The following is a 15,098-nucleotide window of genomic DNA, read 5'->3' as shown; positions in this document are numbered from 1 at the left end:
ATATACAATAACAAAACAAGATCCCTAATCCAAATACAATCATCAACATGCACTTGTGCTACAGACCCCCTACCACTTATCTCATACTCACTTTTGTAATAAGATCTTTAGCTTCCCCTGTCAATTGTCTAAGTTTCCTTTTTATCCTCCACCTTTACCATCTACAAGTAACATAATTGCGACATCCCTCCCCTTTCTCTCACCAGTTTAAAAGGTGACTTACCCATCACCTAGAAAGGTGTGGTCCCATGTGACTGCAATAACTCTCACAGCTTTCACAGTATCTACCTTGCTTCTGTAAGCACTTAAAACACATTCTTCTAAAACCTAATAGAAACTTGACACTTTCCAATTGCTCTGATGTCATAAAGAGATGTTTAATAGCACATCAGTCCGAGTACTCATACCTGGTGTGAACTGTACTTCATTGTCAATGAGTACTACTCTGCCATTCCCTTTTCAGCATAACAATTTTTTTAACGTTTTAACCACACTTTCTGTGGGGAGCTCATTTACACATTTGGCTTTTGCCCATCTCATCAAATAATCCATGTGAACAATCATATACTTCATCTGTTTGGGTCAAATTTAGAGTGGTCCTAAACCAACCCTTATATTTTTTGATGTACTCTCAGTAAACTGGCTTCTCAGCTGCTGTCCCAGTCGCTTACATAACATTGGACATACTCCTTTATTACCCTTTCAAAATTGCCATCTTTCCTGGACCACTAGAATTCATTCCTTAGTTTCCTCACTGTGATGTTCATGCCTAATTGGTCAGGCGTGTGGAGTCTATAATGCTGTCCCTAAAGCTCAATAGATGTACCAGCTTATCACCTCTAACTAAATCACCTTTCATTTAAATACCATCAGATATCTTACCAAAAGATTGTATTTCTTCTTTTAATGGTCTTTTTCACCGCAAAGAGATTTCACCTTTTCTGATTTCTGTTCAATAAGACTTTATTATCACTGATTTGTTCACATTAGCTCTAATTCATTCCCCCACCTCATCATGTGCAGATCCTTAGTGTTCTTTTTGATTCATTGTTCCCAGACGGGCAGCTTCTGTCAGTGGTGGAATTGTGAGCTTAGGGGGAGATTGGAGGAAGTGATGCTTCGACAAGGGTTAGGCCTAAACTTTGGTCAAGAATGTGGGCTAAGTAATGGTCTACTGTAGAATGTGTTGATGTTGCACAAGGCACAAAGGGACAGTGAAAAAGCATACAGAGCCTGGACCGCCGATGCCAGCCAGGGATGGATACAGCCACTGCAGAATGAGCGCCCCTCTCATAGCCCTGCTCCAAAGGGGCTAATGCTGGAGTGTGGGTTGAGAAACATTATGCATTTCGGCAAGAGTACACCGGCTTCGGAGGGAGACGGAATCCTTATTCTTAGGCTCAGGGCAGAGCGGAGTTCAAAGGATCGCTCCAGGACTATAAACTGGTATTTAAGAAGTTAGCACACAACGGTACCTCAATTCCAGGAGAAATAATAATTAAACATCAGTCACATTCATTTAGTGCTCTCTACCTTAGTTTGCAGTTTCCAAGCACTATATCGATTAATGGCAATAAAAAAGGAGAGTTAAGATGTTTATTTTAAGAACAACATACAAAAGGAGTGCTAACTCTCTCCTCTTGAAACCACAGATCCTTCGCAAAAAGAGAACGTGTCAACGAGCTTTCTCTGGCTCTGCGCCATAGATCTGGAACTCTCTCCCACTGGAAATATGCAGAATCTCCTCAGAGGTTGCCTTCAAATTGGAAGAAAAAGATTCCTCATGGACAAGTTCCTACCTTAAAAGTGTCTTTGATCATCTGCTCTAATGTTCTGGATTTACACCCTAAGTCCTGCCTTTGGTGTTATTCTGATTTACTAGTCACTTGCTCCCCACCCAGTTCTCTATGGTCCAATTATTATCTTACCCTTTGTTGTCCCTTTTATTCGTAACCTTTTTGTTTGATATGCATATTTGATTTGTTTGGATTGGTATTCCTTTTGATGATTGTACTGTAACTATTACCTTCCTCTCCCTCAGATTGTAAAGCTCTCTGATATCCTTTGGGATCACGTTTGCGCTATATAAATCTTTATAAATAAAATAAAATAAATAAATGAAAAAGTGTATGCTCTCACTGGCATTGAACCTTCGAAGAAAACACGTGGTCAATTGGCATACCAAGGTTAAAAAATGAGCAAAGAGTCACCAGTAAATCGATAGGTCTGGCTTGTGCTAGTTCAGCTGACAACCATCCCCCTAAGAAAACCATGGTTTGCCGATATGCGTTTTTAATGTTTGTTTGATTTCTAAAATCTTGCAGCCCTGCATTTTAAACTAAGACCATAGCCACTGAAAGTTGGGTTTAGGGGCTGTAGCACCCCCAAATAGTCCGGCTGGAGTTCAGAAGGTGAATTAGCAATAAATATGCAGTATATGTAATACATTTTGTGTTTCTCTTGTCACATTTGCTCTGCATTCAAAGACAGAGGTCAAATGGCAGGCTATGTCAACTGACAAATGTTTGCTTCTTTTTTTAACATGGAGATTGGTGTTTACCTTATTTTCTGACTGCAAAGTTGTAGGATTTGTTAAAGTGCCCTGCCTGACAATTTTTTTTGCACAAAAGCAATTCTGCTCATAATGCAGGCACTTTTGCAGGAAGGCGCAAGCGTGTCTGAGTTGGCATTAGGCAGCTTCAAGTAGATCAGTGCAAGGAGGAAGCAGAAGTGTCCATATCTTAGTAGATATGGTGCATTTCTGCTCTCTCCATTTCACGTAATGCAGCACAGTAAATATGCTTGCTGCGCTGCCGCGCGTGAAATGTTAGTAAATATGCCCCTTGGTGGCCTTGTATTCTGAAGATGTAGTCTTTTTTATACGCACCCTGTTAAGTTTTTACAAATCAACAATTAACATTGATAAACTCATTTATCTATTTTTTCAGCAATGGAATGCCCTTTAACATCTGAAGAAAAAATATTTTGTACAACCTCCTTGCAGATCACAAGACACAATGTGCATCAAATGCTTTTAAAATCTCTTTTACCTTACATTTCACCGTCAGTTGGGAATGTTATTAGTGCTGAAGCTTCCTCAAGCCCCTGAAAAAGTGTACCCATCAGTATTGGGATATAAAGGAAGGAGCAGCCAGAGATAATGCATTTAAATAATAATGCCTCCACTGCACCATGTTTTTGATTGAACTATACTTGTTCATAGACCCTTCATTTGCCACTAACTGTTAGTAAGCGACAGGTAAGTGGTGATTATAAAAACTGAATTTTAACGACACGCATTGTGTATCACTGTCTCATGTGGCAGAACTCGTTTTAGATGGTGCTGCTTTAAAATATCCTATCCCGGCTTCTCTCCAGACACAGCCTTTGTGTAGTAATGCCCCTTACAGTAGGGTCTTTCATGTCTGGAGAACCCTAAACGAGGGAGCAAAGATGTGTGAGGTTTTTTCACTCAACTGTCATCAACCCAACTGAAACGTAGACAAAATCTGGGCCTCGCCTAAAGGGACCCCTTTACCTTGCACAACAGAATCTGCAGTTAAACACCTGACCCTTTCCATCTATCAGAGGAAAGTGCCTTAGAAAGAATAATCAACAGCCACCTTATCACTATACACCTTACCTCAGTGTGCAACCTCCGCACACAGGGGCGAAATCCACACTCTTCCTCTGTCTCTCCCTCCTTCTTCAATGTCAAAATAGACACATTCAAAATAGATCACACTTTGCTAAGTAATTAGTACTAGGAGCCAGATTTGAATTTAACATCTGAAGACATTGGCTCCAGCATTTGTAGAATCTCCATTTCAATGTTTGAATCAATTGCTCGAATATTTATTGTTATGATCTCCAGGGTGCTCCTTCCTTTAATCACAGCCTACTGCTCTTCATATTTCCGTATATATTCATCCAGTCATCACTTTATAATTCCAACCCCTGGGGTGATCAGCTCTCTTTGCTGAAGCAGTGGTCTAGTGTCAGTCTAGTAGTGTAAAGATTATTCACCAGATTCTAGGATCTAGCAAAAGACTTGCATCCTTAAATTGCATATTATCTCAAAAATCATCCTCTACATTTCAAACGTTTGCCATGAAAACTAACCTTTACTCAAAGTGTCGGATTTTCACCTCTCCTTTTTTCTCTCAAATAGCCCTGCCTTTCATCGTTTGCATGTCTCTGCTCTCTGACCACAGCAGTCTGAAAGTCACATGCATATTTGCTTTATTCTCTATTTATGTATTTCTACAAATTGCCCACAATAAATTTCAAAGATCACAGCCACTCCTTCTTTTAACGACATACCCCTGCAGGCTAATAATACCTAATCTCCTCCCACACAGCTATTACACCCACCAAACATCTTCATGAACTCACATGCCCTCGCACTAATGATCACATCAAACTCCTATTAATGAAATCAACCACAAAGAAACTGGGGTAAATGCATGGAATGTTTTTGGAAGTGATTGTAGGAAAGTGCCCTTTTGTATGGTCACTCCCACACTTCTATCACCAATGCTGATGGTTTTGACTCTGAAAGTGCACTGGAACCTGCTACCCAGGTCCCAGTGAGAGTGCTCGCTCCCTAAAATATGAAGCATGTGAATTGGTAACCCCAATTGACAAGGTCTTTAACCTCTTTATAAGTCCCTGCTAACTGATACCAGTGGAACCCAGGGCATGAGAGTTAAAGGGGTTACTAGCTCCTGCAGCACTGACTGTGCCACCCTGAGTGACCCAATTAAAGAGAGGCCAGCAGGCCTACCATTGCAGATTGCAGGAGCAGAGCAAACTGCTGAAACTCAAACTTTGTCCTCATCATTAGTGGCAAGGTCACAGCACTAATTTTGATAAATGCCAGTCACAATCTTATATGTCCCTATAATAGCATCTTTCCATTAAGGGCTACTATATGTGTTCGGGGGACTTAAGATAACACTGGTTGGTACCTGGGCATCCCTAGGTTGCCAGCTCCATTATGGTCTCACTGAAAAGTGTCATGTTTGGTATCAAACAATTTGTCCCATCAAACGCAACTTGTTACCCATGTCAGATTTGATGTGGCATGCACCCAGGTGGCTACCTTAGGTTGTCCATCTGGTTGCCCCAGCCTTTTCTGTGCCTTGGCTGACAGTCTGCAAGCATCTGCCACCAAGAGAGGAATCTGACCCACTTTCAGGAGGTGTAAACAATCCCAGGAGTCAGAAAGGAAGGCCTGGCTGGGCAAGAGGTGTCACCCCCTTCCTAATAGGATGGCTAGTGACGTGGCACATCAAGGCAGTGATATTCAAAGCTCCCACCGCCTCTGATATGCAACCAAGCTTCCTCCTAGAGGTGGAAAAAGCCAACCCCGTCTCCAGCCACATTTGCAACCCGAGCTGGTGGGAAAATTAGATAGGAGGCGTACACCCCCAGACAGCTAGCCACAGCCCTATGGTGAGCTACCTGGCCTGTATAGCCAAAGACGGGTTCTAACATTTTTGAAAGTGTCCGAATAGAGGCTTCTGGGTAGAAAAGGTGCCACACACCTCCTGAAGTGGTCACCTCAGGGCAGCCACGGCCAGTGGTAGGTGTAACTGCAGGGCGGTGACATAGGGAGGGGGAGGGGCAGGGTGGGGGGTTGCAATGTATGGATTACGGACTTTAACAGGTAAGTAAACATATAAATAAATAAAACGAATATCGTTGCGCGAACTGCATCGCATTTGGTGATGCAGTGCACACAACGAAATTCGTATTATTCATTTATATGTTTACTTACCTGTTAAAGTCCGTAATCCATACATTACAACCCCCCACCCTACCCCTCCCCCTCCCTACGTCACTGCCCTGCAGTTACACCTACCACCGGCCGTGGCTGCCTCAGGGGTGTATTTGCATCTGGGGCTAGTAGTCCATTGGTTACGAGCTCCTACACCCCAATGCCTCTAAATCTAACATTTAAGGGTCTTCCCTGTCACCAGAACCTCAGATCTGATAAACGTGCAATCTAGGACAAAGAAGAAACCCGAATCTGTGGCTTCAGGTCCTGCACAAAGCAAAGGTGCAATAAACTGCAGCTGTGGCAACCACCCTGCAACTGCATGACTGCGACTCGTCCTAGACCAGAGACCAGTTCCAAAGGAAAGAGGAACCCCTCTGCATGCCAAAGGCAACTCCAAAACTTATTTGGACTAGAGGTACTAGTCCTCTGCGGTTCGCAGGTAAAACACGCTCCCTGAACTAAAGAATCACTGGCCATCTGGCCTGCCAAGGGATTGTCCAAAAGTAAATAGTCCAGTGCATTGTGGCAAATGTAGTCCTGACCTCCATGAAGTTTCAGGCGGCTTCTGTTTTCCCCCGACTCCAGGATGTCAAAATACCCAAAGGCTGGGTTTGCTGTTGCCAAGGCTTGCTAGTGGCTAGTCAGGCTACCTCTACCTTTATTTGATACTGTGCCTCATGGGAACCCAGCACCTCCTTAAACCCAATGCTCCAGTGGCCCCATTGTCAATATTTTGCACCAGTTTCCTCACCCACACCATCCAAGCATCAAAATCAGCACCCATGCCTCCTTTGTTCAGCACCAGAGACTGCCAGGACAACCATGCACCAGAGCCCTAGGAGCCAGGTAAAATTCAATTGATTGTTAGATCCTGGTACTGGTACCATACCACCCATTGGTTTCCACTGAACTCAACCTGCAAGTGACCGAGTGCCACTAGAGTAATTTCCCATTGACTGCAATGTTATTGTTCTGCAAGAGTGCAATGCACTGATTTATTTTTCCTTTAAAAGTCCATAACTCCAGTTATACTCATACGATTGCCTTCATTTTGCTGACTAAAATTATGTAAAAATCTACTTCATTTTCACAAATTAATGTCAGATTTCTTTCAAGTCTTGTCAATAACTTTTTGTCCATGTTGGTACTCTGAAATGCTTAACACATGTTCCTCTAGTAAAGCCTCAGTGTTCTTTGCTATACTACCAGGACTCAGCTAGGGATTTATTAGTGTGAATCCAAAGGATCTGTTTGGGGTATTGTGAAATTATTACACAGTAAAGCCTAACTAGCCTCACTACATAATAAAATACTTTCCAAAAGTGAGGACATAAGATTGATCCTAATAACCAACACCACCCAAGAACACTGGATTCCCCTCTAACCTTGGCTTTCGGAACAGCATGCTATCCGGCTTAAAGCACTCAACACTTTGTCAACGACAGTAAATGCAATTACAATACAATAACAATCAAAGGCCATCCATTACTTGGAAATGAAATCCATTTTCCAGAACTAACCTCTTAAAACACTCTTTTGTCCATTCTTTTGAAAAAGCAATGCTGTCACTCATGGACTGTCAGCTAGCACTCTGGATGAAGAAAGAAATTCTTGTTGGTGCTGGCAGCGAGCAATAGCTTAACATCATACGGTAAACTGCACCGCATGATTTCCCAAAATCTATGCAAAAGAATAAAGCTTTCCTTGCGGCAATATTTAAGGATGACTGTTACAACTCTCCTGTAGACAGCACATCCCTGTGCTCAGTGAACCAGACATCTAAACCACTACTACCCGAGGAGTTCAGACATTGTCTTAAAGAGTGCCTTAAGCCTGACACACCAATTTGTAAATAGATACTAGCAGAAGAAGTTATTTTAGTCGTTTTGAGGCGAAGCTATATATTATTAATCTATGTCAATATTTTAGAAAAAAAATACCTGTTAGTCCTTTTCTAAAAAGGAAGCGAGTTTATAGACCACTTACGAGCAATCGGCATAGTTTTGAAAACTGACCAAAAATCCTACAAATAGCTGATTTATGGATGGGATTTTTAAAAGAAGTAGTGATAAAAAAGAATCCTTGTGCAGTCCCACAGTTCATACGTACGTTGTTGGATATGGATTTATCTTGGTGTCATCGGGTATTACTAAAAAAAAAAGCCAAGACACGTTTTCACCACTCAACACTACTCCCATCGAATACAATTTTTTTTTTAAGTAGAAGACTCACGGTATTAAACACCACCAATTTAACAACTGCAAAATCCAGCCCTCATCAAGAATGTGCCAGAAAGAGGCTTGAATATCCAAGAAGTACATCTCACTTGTGGTTTTGGGAGAAATGCTAGATCACTGGTCACCCAAGATGTAATCCTACTCAAAAAATCTGGCAATTGCATTATAACTGTTTTTTCTTCAGTTTTAATCTAACTGATAAACTGGGGTTTGGATTTCTGTTAATGGACTGATCTGGGTCCTGTAAAGTACTCTTAATAACAGCTGTGGGTCAACAATGCATGGTGATGATCCATAACAATTGCATCAAAAGTGAGCATGCGTGTGCTTACTTCAAAGGATTCTCTGTGCAAGTTATACTGTGTTGATGCATGACTTTGGTATAAATGTTATTTGCTGCAACTATATGAGAATTCTCAATAAAAGGCAAAAAATAGATTGCACCATTGAGCTTGTCTTCACCGACTTACTGCAGGTACTGGAGAGCGCAGCACCATTCCCTTTCCCTCCTAATACACCCTTCATCAAATGATGCCTTGCAGCCGGTTGTCATATCAGTAATAAAAGCTGCTTCATTGGATCCCCAGAAGTGCAAGATTGCTTGATCCAGAAAGGGGTCAAGAAATCCACTCATGAAAACCTGATGGAGAAGCCATGCCAGCATTGCCTCCGCATAAGGTTTGCTAGGTAACAGACCAATGTCACAGAATCTCACGTACCTTCCATATCAGATGGATTGGCAACGTTCTGTGCAGAAGGCAGACTGTTCATGCTGTCCCTTGGTGTCTGTTTGTATGTTTCCATTGTTAGTATTCTGTATCCAAAGCACAGTGAGCCACATTCATAAAAATATACCCATTCATGATCAGCTGGATGCTCCTTGCTAATATATGGGGGCAATTTCACAGTGTACATGTCTATATTCACCTCTATGCATAGGGCAGGACTAGACTAGCAGCACACGTGCCGCTCTGTCCTGCTCAATAGTAAAGCAGCAGAAACGCCGACTGTTTCCTCTTCCTTTTCTTGAATGTAAGCCCAGTGCTTTAAATTGGCAGGTACTGTCCTGTACTGAGTGCCTGCACTTCTTTAATTTGAAAGGGAGAGTACCATCCCTTCTCAGCACTGCTGCAATATATTTAATGGGAGAGTACCCGCACTTCTCAGGAGCGAACAGGTACTCTAAATATTGAGTACCAGCACTTTTCTATTTCCATTTAAAGCGCTGTGTAAGCCTACAAGGAACCAGTCCCCAACCTGCATTATGGCTTCTCCTGTGAGAGTCCTTCACCACTTGACCGAACCAAGCACTCGTTAGGGGTCACATTCACAATTTAACTTCACACTTACATATTGCACATGCGTAAATCTGTTTTATACATTTGCATGTTGTTATGTAATATTTTTTGCTCCTAGGCGAAAAAAGGAATACGCCTTTGTAATCAAGACGAGTATATACCGAGCATAATTAACAATCACCTGAGTGTACCTGAGAGGGTATTTGGTGTATCGCATTTTGTATACGTATGCACTTTACTGAGCACCTGGAACAGAAAATCTGTAGAGAAGATAATTAAAACATCACATACAACTTAGTTGTAGCTCATAAAAGCAGTGTTCGTGAGAGAAAATGGTGAAATAGTACACCTAGCATACTAGCCATTTCATACATAAAACATGAAGTTTATAGCACTAAATTATAAAGTGTCCATTTTTTTTAACATTTGGTACAAGAGATGGGAATATTAAGTGACCCGTTAATTGATTATCAGATAACCTAGCAGTTCACTCCAACACCAATGTCTTTGTTGGGCGAATGGAAAGCAAAGAAGCTTGTGTCTGTTTAACTGCTAGAATTTAGCTAGTTAAATAAATAGAAAATAAATAGTATCCTCTGTGCCCTCCTGCCCCTAAAGAGCCTGCACTTGCAGGGATGCTATCTTCCGGTTTGTTTGTAATAGATTTGGTCAACCTATAACTCACCCTATATATGCTTTTAAATCCTTGGCAGACGTGTGACTCCTCGCTAGTGCTTCAACTTGTCTGAGATGTTTATCTCGAATTATTGACTTCATTTACTGGTTGTGTGGGGACTGCGTTCATAACCTCGGAAGTGCCTTTTAATATCCAGCTAAAAGGTGTCCAGGATACTTCCTTTGTAGTAGCTATTACGTCCGATAGTGCAAACAGACGATTCTGGTTTCTTTACATATTGAGGTATTTGGTTCCAACACGAACTCGTGACCTATCAGAATTGTTTAGAATTACAATAACCAGTCACAGATTGCCAAAGCAGAAATTCCTCTAATTCATCATGAGATAAGGACTTCTGACAACATTCTCTTGGGAGCTGAAGAAAAAGAAAAGCCTGAATAGATTGCGTAAAGTAATGATGCAAGCAACAGATCGTTAGGCCTTTTCCTCTCTCTCTCTCTCACACACACACACACACACACACACACACACACACAGTAGAAGAAGGCTGCAAGTCGCCTGGGCAGACAGAGAAGCTGCTATCAGAATGAAAGGAGACAGAGACCAGAGCTGCCTGCACTGCTCTGCCTGCTTCTGCTCAGCGTCCGTGTCTGCTGGGACTTGATACAAGGCAGAGGCCGCCGAGGATGCCAGGAACTCTCGAGGACCACCAGGGCAAACACAGGAACAGTCAGGGCCTGACACTTACCCGGGCCGCGTGCCAGGTTTATCACGTGCGTGAATGGCGTCTGTGGAAGGCAACAAAGCTGCGTCGCGAGACTGGCTGCTCTCTTCATCGCATGCACTGTATCTGAGAGGAAAGACAGTACCATTTATAGTAGCTTTCCGCTTCCGAACTTTGAAAAGTATTTACACATCAGCTATTGGATTTCTGGAGTTTCTGTATGTGACCCTTTGTATATATTCAGATTGAAATTACACATGGTAGAGCAGGTTGTGCTTCTCCCAATAGATGTGTGTGAGTGTGTGGATGTGCGTGGGTGCGCGTGCATGTGTGTGTGTGTTGGGGTGCAAATGTTCCCTGCATAGTAAATAGACATGTGCCCCTGCCCTGAGTGCACAAATGCTTGTGAATCCAGAATCCTGACTTTTTGTTTGCCGTGATGTCATGTTAATCTCGCCTGTACCCTGAGTCCTAGGCCTGTCCCTGATAATGCGAGGTTCAACACTTCCTCTGTGACCTGGAGAGGCACCGCAAGAGCGCGCTGCTAGTGGGAATCGGACTACAGTCCATGCACTGGGAGCGTTGCATAAAGGGGTGGTTGCAGCATTCCGTGATTTGTGAAACAGTAGTTCAAACAGACCTTCTTCTCTGTGTCAAGGAGAGGCAAGTCCACTGGGTCCTCTTGTGAAAAGTTCAGCAGTTATTTGAAACCCAGAACCCTACGCTAACATTCCATCTGGAAGGGCGAGATTTTGATCGATACCTTATCACTATTGATCTAAACCCCGATCTGGTCGACTGAACCTTTGTTGCCTGTCATTGAAGGAAGAAAGTGCCTCTGTTACCAAGCTAGTTCACCCAATAAAGGACCCCGCTCCAAAAGATCACAAACAACTTCTAGCTTTCAAAAGTTTATTGTAAGGACAGGATAAGCTGCAAATACAGGCATCTCAGAATGAGATTCACGAGATACACAGGTCCAACTACATACATGTGCTCTCTGAAAGCCCTCAGACGAGCAACGGAAATTACCAACACAAGTTCTAAGAATAATAAAGCTATCAGCATTGACGCATATCTCTCCTTCATTTAAGTTGGAGGAAAACACACAGGTTAGGCTGTCCCTACCCTGCTCTAGATGGTATCCCTACTTAACCAAGTCTCAACCTAACAAAAGGTGTCAGCAGTGAATGACCCCAAGGGAAGTCACTCACTCTTAGTCTCTTGGTGAAAACCTATAGTTCTCCAGTCATGACCCCTCTCTGCCTACCCATCCGCTCTCTAAAAGGGTCCTCAGGTATCTGCTCTAACTCCACCCAGGGGTGCTGTCCCTAATACAAAACAGTCAACAACATTTGAGACGCCCCTCATGAGACGCCCCTCACGTGGTGTAGCTTCTGGCTTTTTCCATGCTGCTTTGTATTGGGCCTCATACGTTGGAGTTGACCTTGCTTCGCAGACTCTTCTCCGGCCCGCTGATACCCCTTAAACATTCCGGAACCCTCCTCCATGTCTGGGCCGTCTCCTGAACAGACCTCTATTCATTTTATTTATAATTGGATTCCCCCTTTCTCTTGCAGACAGACATCTGCAGCCAAGATCCCAACTCTCATAGACTTCCAAAAAGGTTCGCAACATTTCTTGGCCCAGACATGTACGTGTAAATCAATGTTAAAACATTTCAGGCCTACAGCATTTCTCATAATGATTATAGCATTCAACTTCTTCATTAATTAAAGCATATTAATACTCTTATTCTATTATTCAGTAAACACATCTATAAATCATGGCCCATTAATGCAATGACCAAAACATTAGTTCATCTATGTCGTGAAAAGAAACACCTTCCCCTTCCCTTCTAGCTCTGGCCCTGAGGCCTACCACATTCTGCGTTTAACCACATGCCATCTTACATTTTAGCAGCTACACGACATGGATTCAGGAATAATCACATCTAATAAAATCATATAGTGTCACACATTTCTGTATTAGTTCCACTTCTACTTAAATCTCTACATTAGCTATACATTCAGAATATAATTGCAGATACTACTAGCACTCATGGCATTTCTCCTCATGATTTGTGCTTACTACAGGTAAGTGTGATGCACTCATACATTTAGGTCAGTTTGCGCTCTCTCAGTTCCCCCCTTTGATGACCTCTCGGGGTCATCACTAACATTTAAACTGCAGTTATTGCTAGCATAACTTGTCTCTGCGCTTCCAGAGCCCTCAGACTCCGGTACTGATTATCTTGTATGGCAGCCAATCTCTGCAGCTGCTCTCTTTGGGCCCTTTCTGACCTTCTTGCTCTGTACCATTTGAATACCCTCACCAATCCCCACAATATGATCCCACAGATCAATATTATGATGATAGGTTTTAGTATATACCACACAAAGCTTTTGCCTAAGGTGGAGATCCACCCTCCAACTTCACTCATTCCGTGGCCCACCTTTTCCCAGACATTTTCTCTACTCAAGTCTTCGATCTCCTTGTGAATATCAGTTATGTTCCTAATAACTTTCTCAAGGGGCTTCGAATTGTCTGGAATGTAAGTACAACATTCCTGGACCTTCAAAGCCTTACAGACTCCGCCCTCTTTTGCTAGTAGGACGTCTAACGCAAGACGGTTCTGAAGAACCATAGCCCTTATCGATTGCATCTCTCCTTCTACCAGCATTAAGGACTGAGCAGTGCTGGCAGACAACCTGTCGACGACTGTTGCCAGTCGTCTAATTTTAACATCATTAAGGATTAGTCCCAAAAGAGGGAACATAGCTCCAAAGACATCTCCAACCATTTCTGCATCTCCTATATCTCTCCTTCCCCTCGATGATGTCTTGCCCTCAATGATCACTAAGTCTTGTGCATGATATATTTTGGGGAAGACAATTGCTAGGTAACATGATCCATACCAGTTGTCAGGTAGTCTCACGTAGGCATTTCTTCCACATACAAAATACACATTTGGAATCACTTGCATTCCCTTCAGGAAATCTTTAGTATAGTACTCTATATTGAAAGCATGTTCACAGTCGACTTCTCCCACGTATACATTTTCATAATACGTTTTGGCTCGGTGAAGACATAGCTTTCCTTTCTGCGTCTTATCTAAAGCTATTGGACCACTACTACCCTTTCTCTTGTGTGCCTTCTCTTCCTCGGTCCAATCTGTTTTCCATTGTCCTGATTTTTTCAAAATCTTTTGTCTCCTGTAACGATCATCCACCTGCCCTATGAACTTCTTCTCGACTTCTGACACTTTGCATGTCAGGTTATTTCTACGGGCATGTGAAGTATCTAAGGTAATCCAAGGAATGAAGAACTTAGCCAATCTGTCTTCACTCTTCCAGTAGTCCCATTTGTTCATCTGCTTATAATTTGGGACTTCTGGCAACACTGAATCATAGTTGGAGAAATAGTATTCAAAACTATCTCTCTCATAAAATATACTAAGCAATAAGCTACATGTAATGCCATATGTCAGCGGGAGGTGATGATATCTAATGCCTTCATCTACAGACGCCGGCAACTGCATGCAGACGTAACAGTCCTTAACCTCCATGGCATCCACGTATTCATATAAGAGTTTAGCATAAGCATTTGACCTAAAGTCTCCTTGGGACTCATCTACGTGTAATCTGCGGGCTTCTGCAGCTAATAACGCTTTCTCTTGAGTGTTTTCCCTTTTCTCACCAGCAACAGTGGGTGTAAGCGTTTCTACAGATTTCACATCAGTTACCTTCGCCTCTTCCTCATGTCCCTTTACATAAGAAATTGTTACCACTAAAGCTATTAATATTATCACTCCTACTATTAGTGTACCTATTATACATTTAGCTCTGCGGTTCTGGGTGCCGGCTTCCATTTCGTCAGACAATATGGCTCTCTCTTATCTTGGCACAAAGTTCCTTTCTTCTCATTCCTTTACAGTCTCTTTTTACTCCCTTTGTCTTTTAGAATCACACAACTGGAAGCTGACAACCTTCTTCGCAAAAGTCCTTTAACAGTTCAATAAAGACAACCCTAGCCCTTCTCCATCAACTCAAGGGAAGCTCCCTAATATTCTCTGCTTCCTGGGCGCTAGGTAATCTTCTTTTTCTGCTCGCTTTATTTACAAAGTCCTTTAAGCATCTACTATCAAGTTTGTGCCTGCAGCTTCGATAGCAAAGTTCAGTATTTCCAAACGAAGATTGTGCTCTTCATGGGCTGTTATCGTTGTACCAAAGTCGGGGAATTGCAATTCTGAAAGAAACATGTGTTTTAACTTGCTGAGGCGGGGAGGTCTGGGGAGCATGAATGTTAGTGACCCTTCTTGTTCGACTCCGGGTACCAACAGTCGTATTTCCACGGTGACGATGGGCTCAGAACTGGACACCACCACCGCTCGAATCCTCCCTGTCTCCTGTTTCAA

This window comes from Lissotriton helveticus, chromosome 4_1 (genome assembly GCF_964261635.1).
Source record: "Lissotriton helveticus chromosome 4_1, aLisHel1.1, whole genome shotgun sequence".
In the NCBI taxonomy this organism is placed as follows: Eukaryota; Metazoa; Chordata; class Amphibia; order Caudata; family Salamandridae; genus Lissotriton; species Lissotriton helveticus.
The sequence above is the reverse complement of the archived record's forward strand: the minus strand, read 5'-3'. Positions refer to the sequence as shown.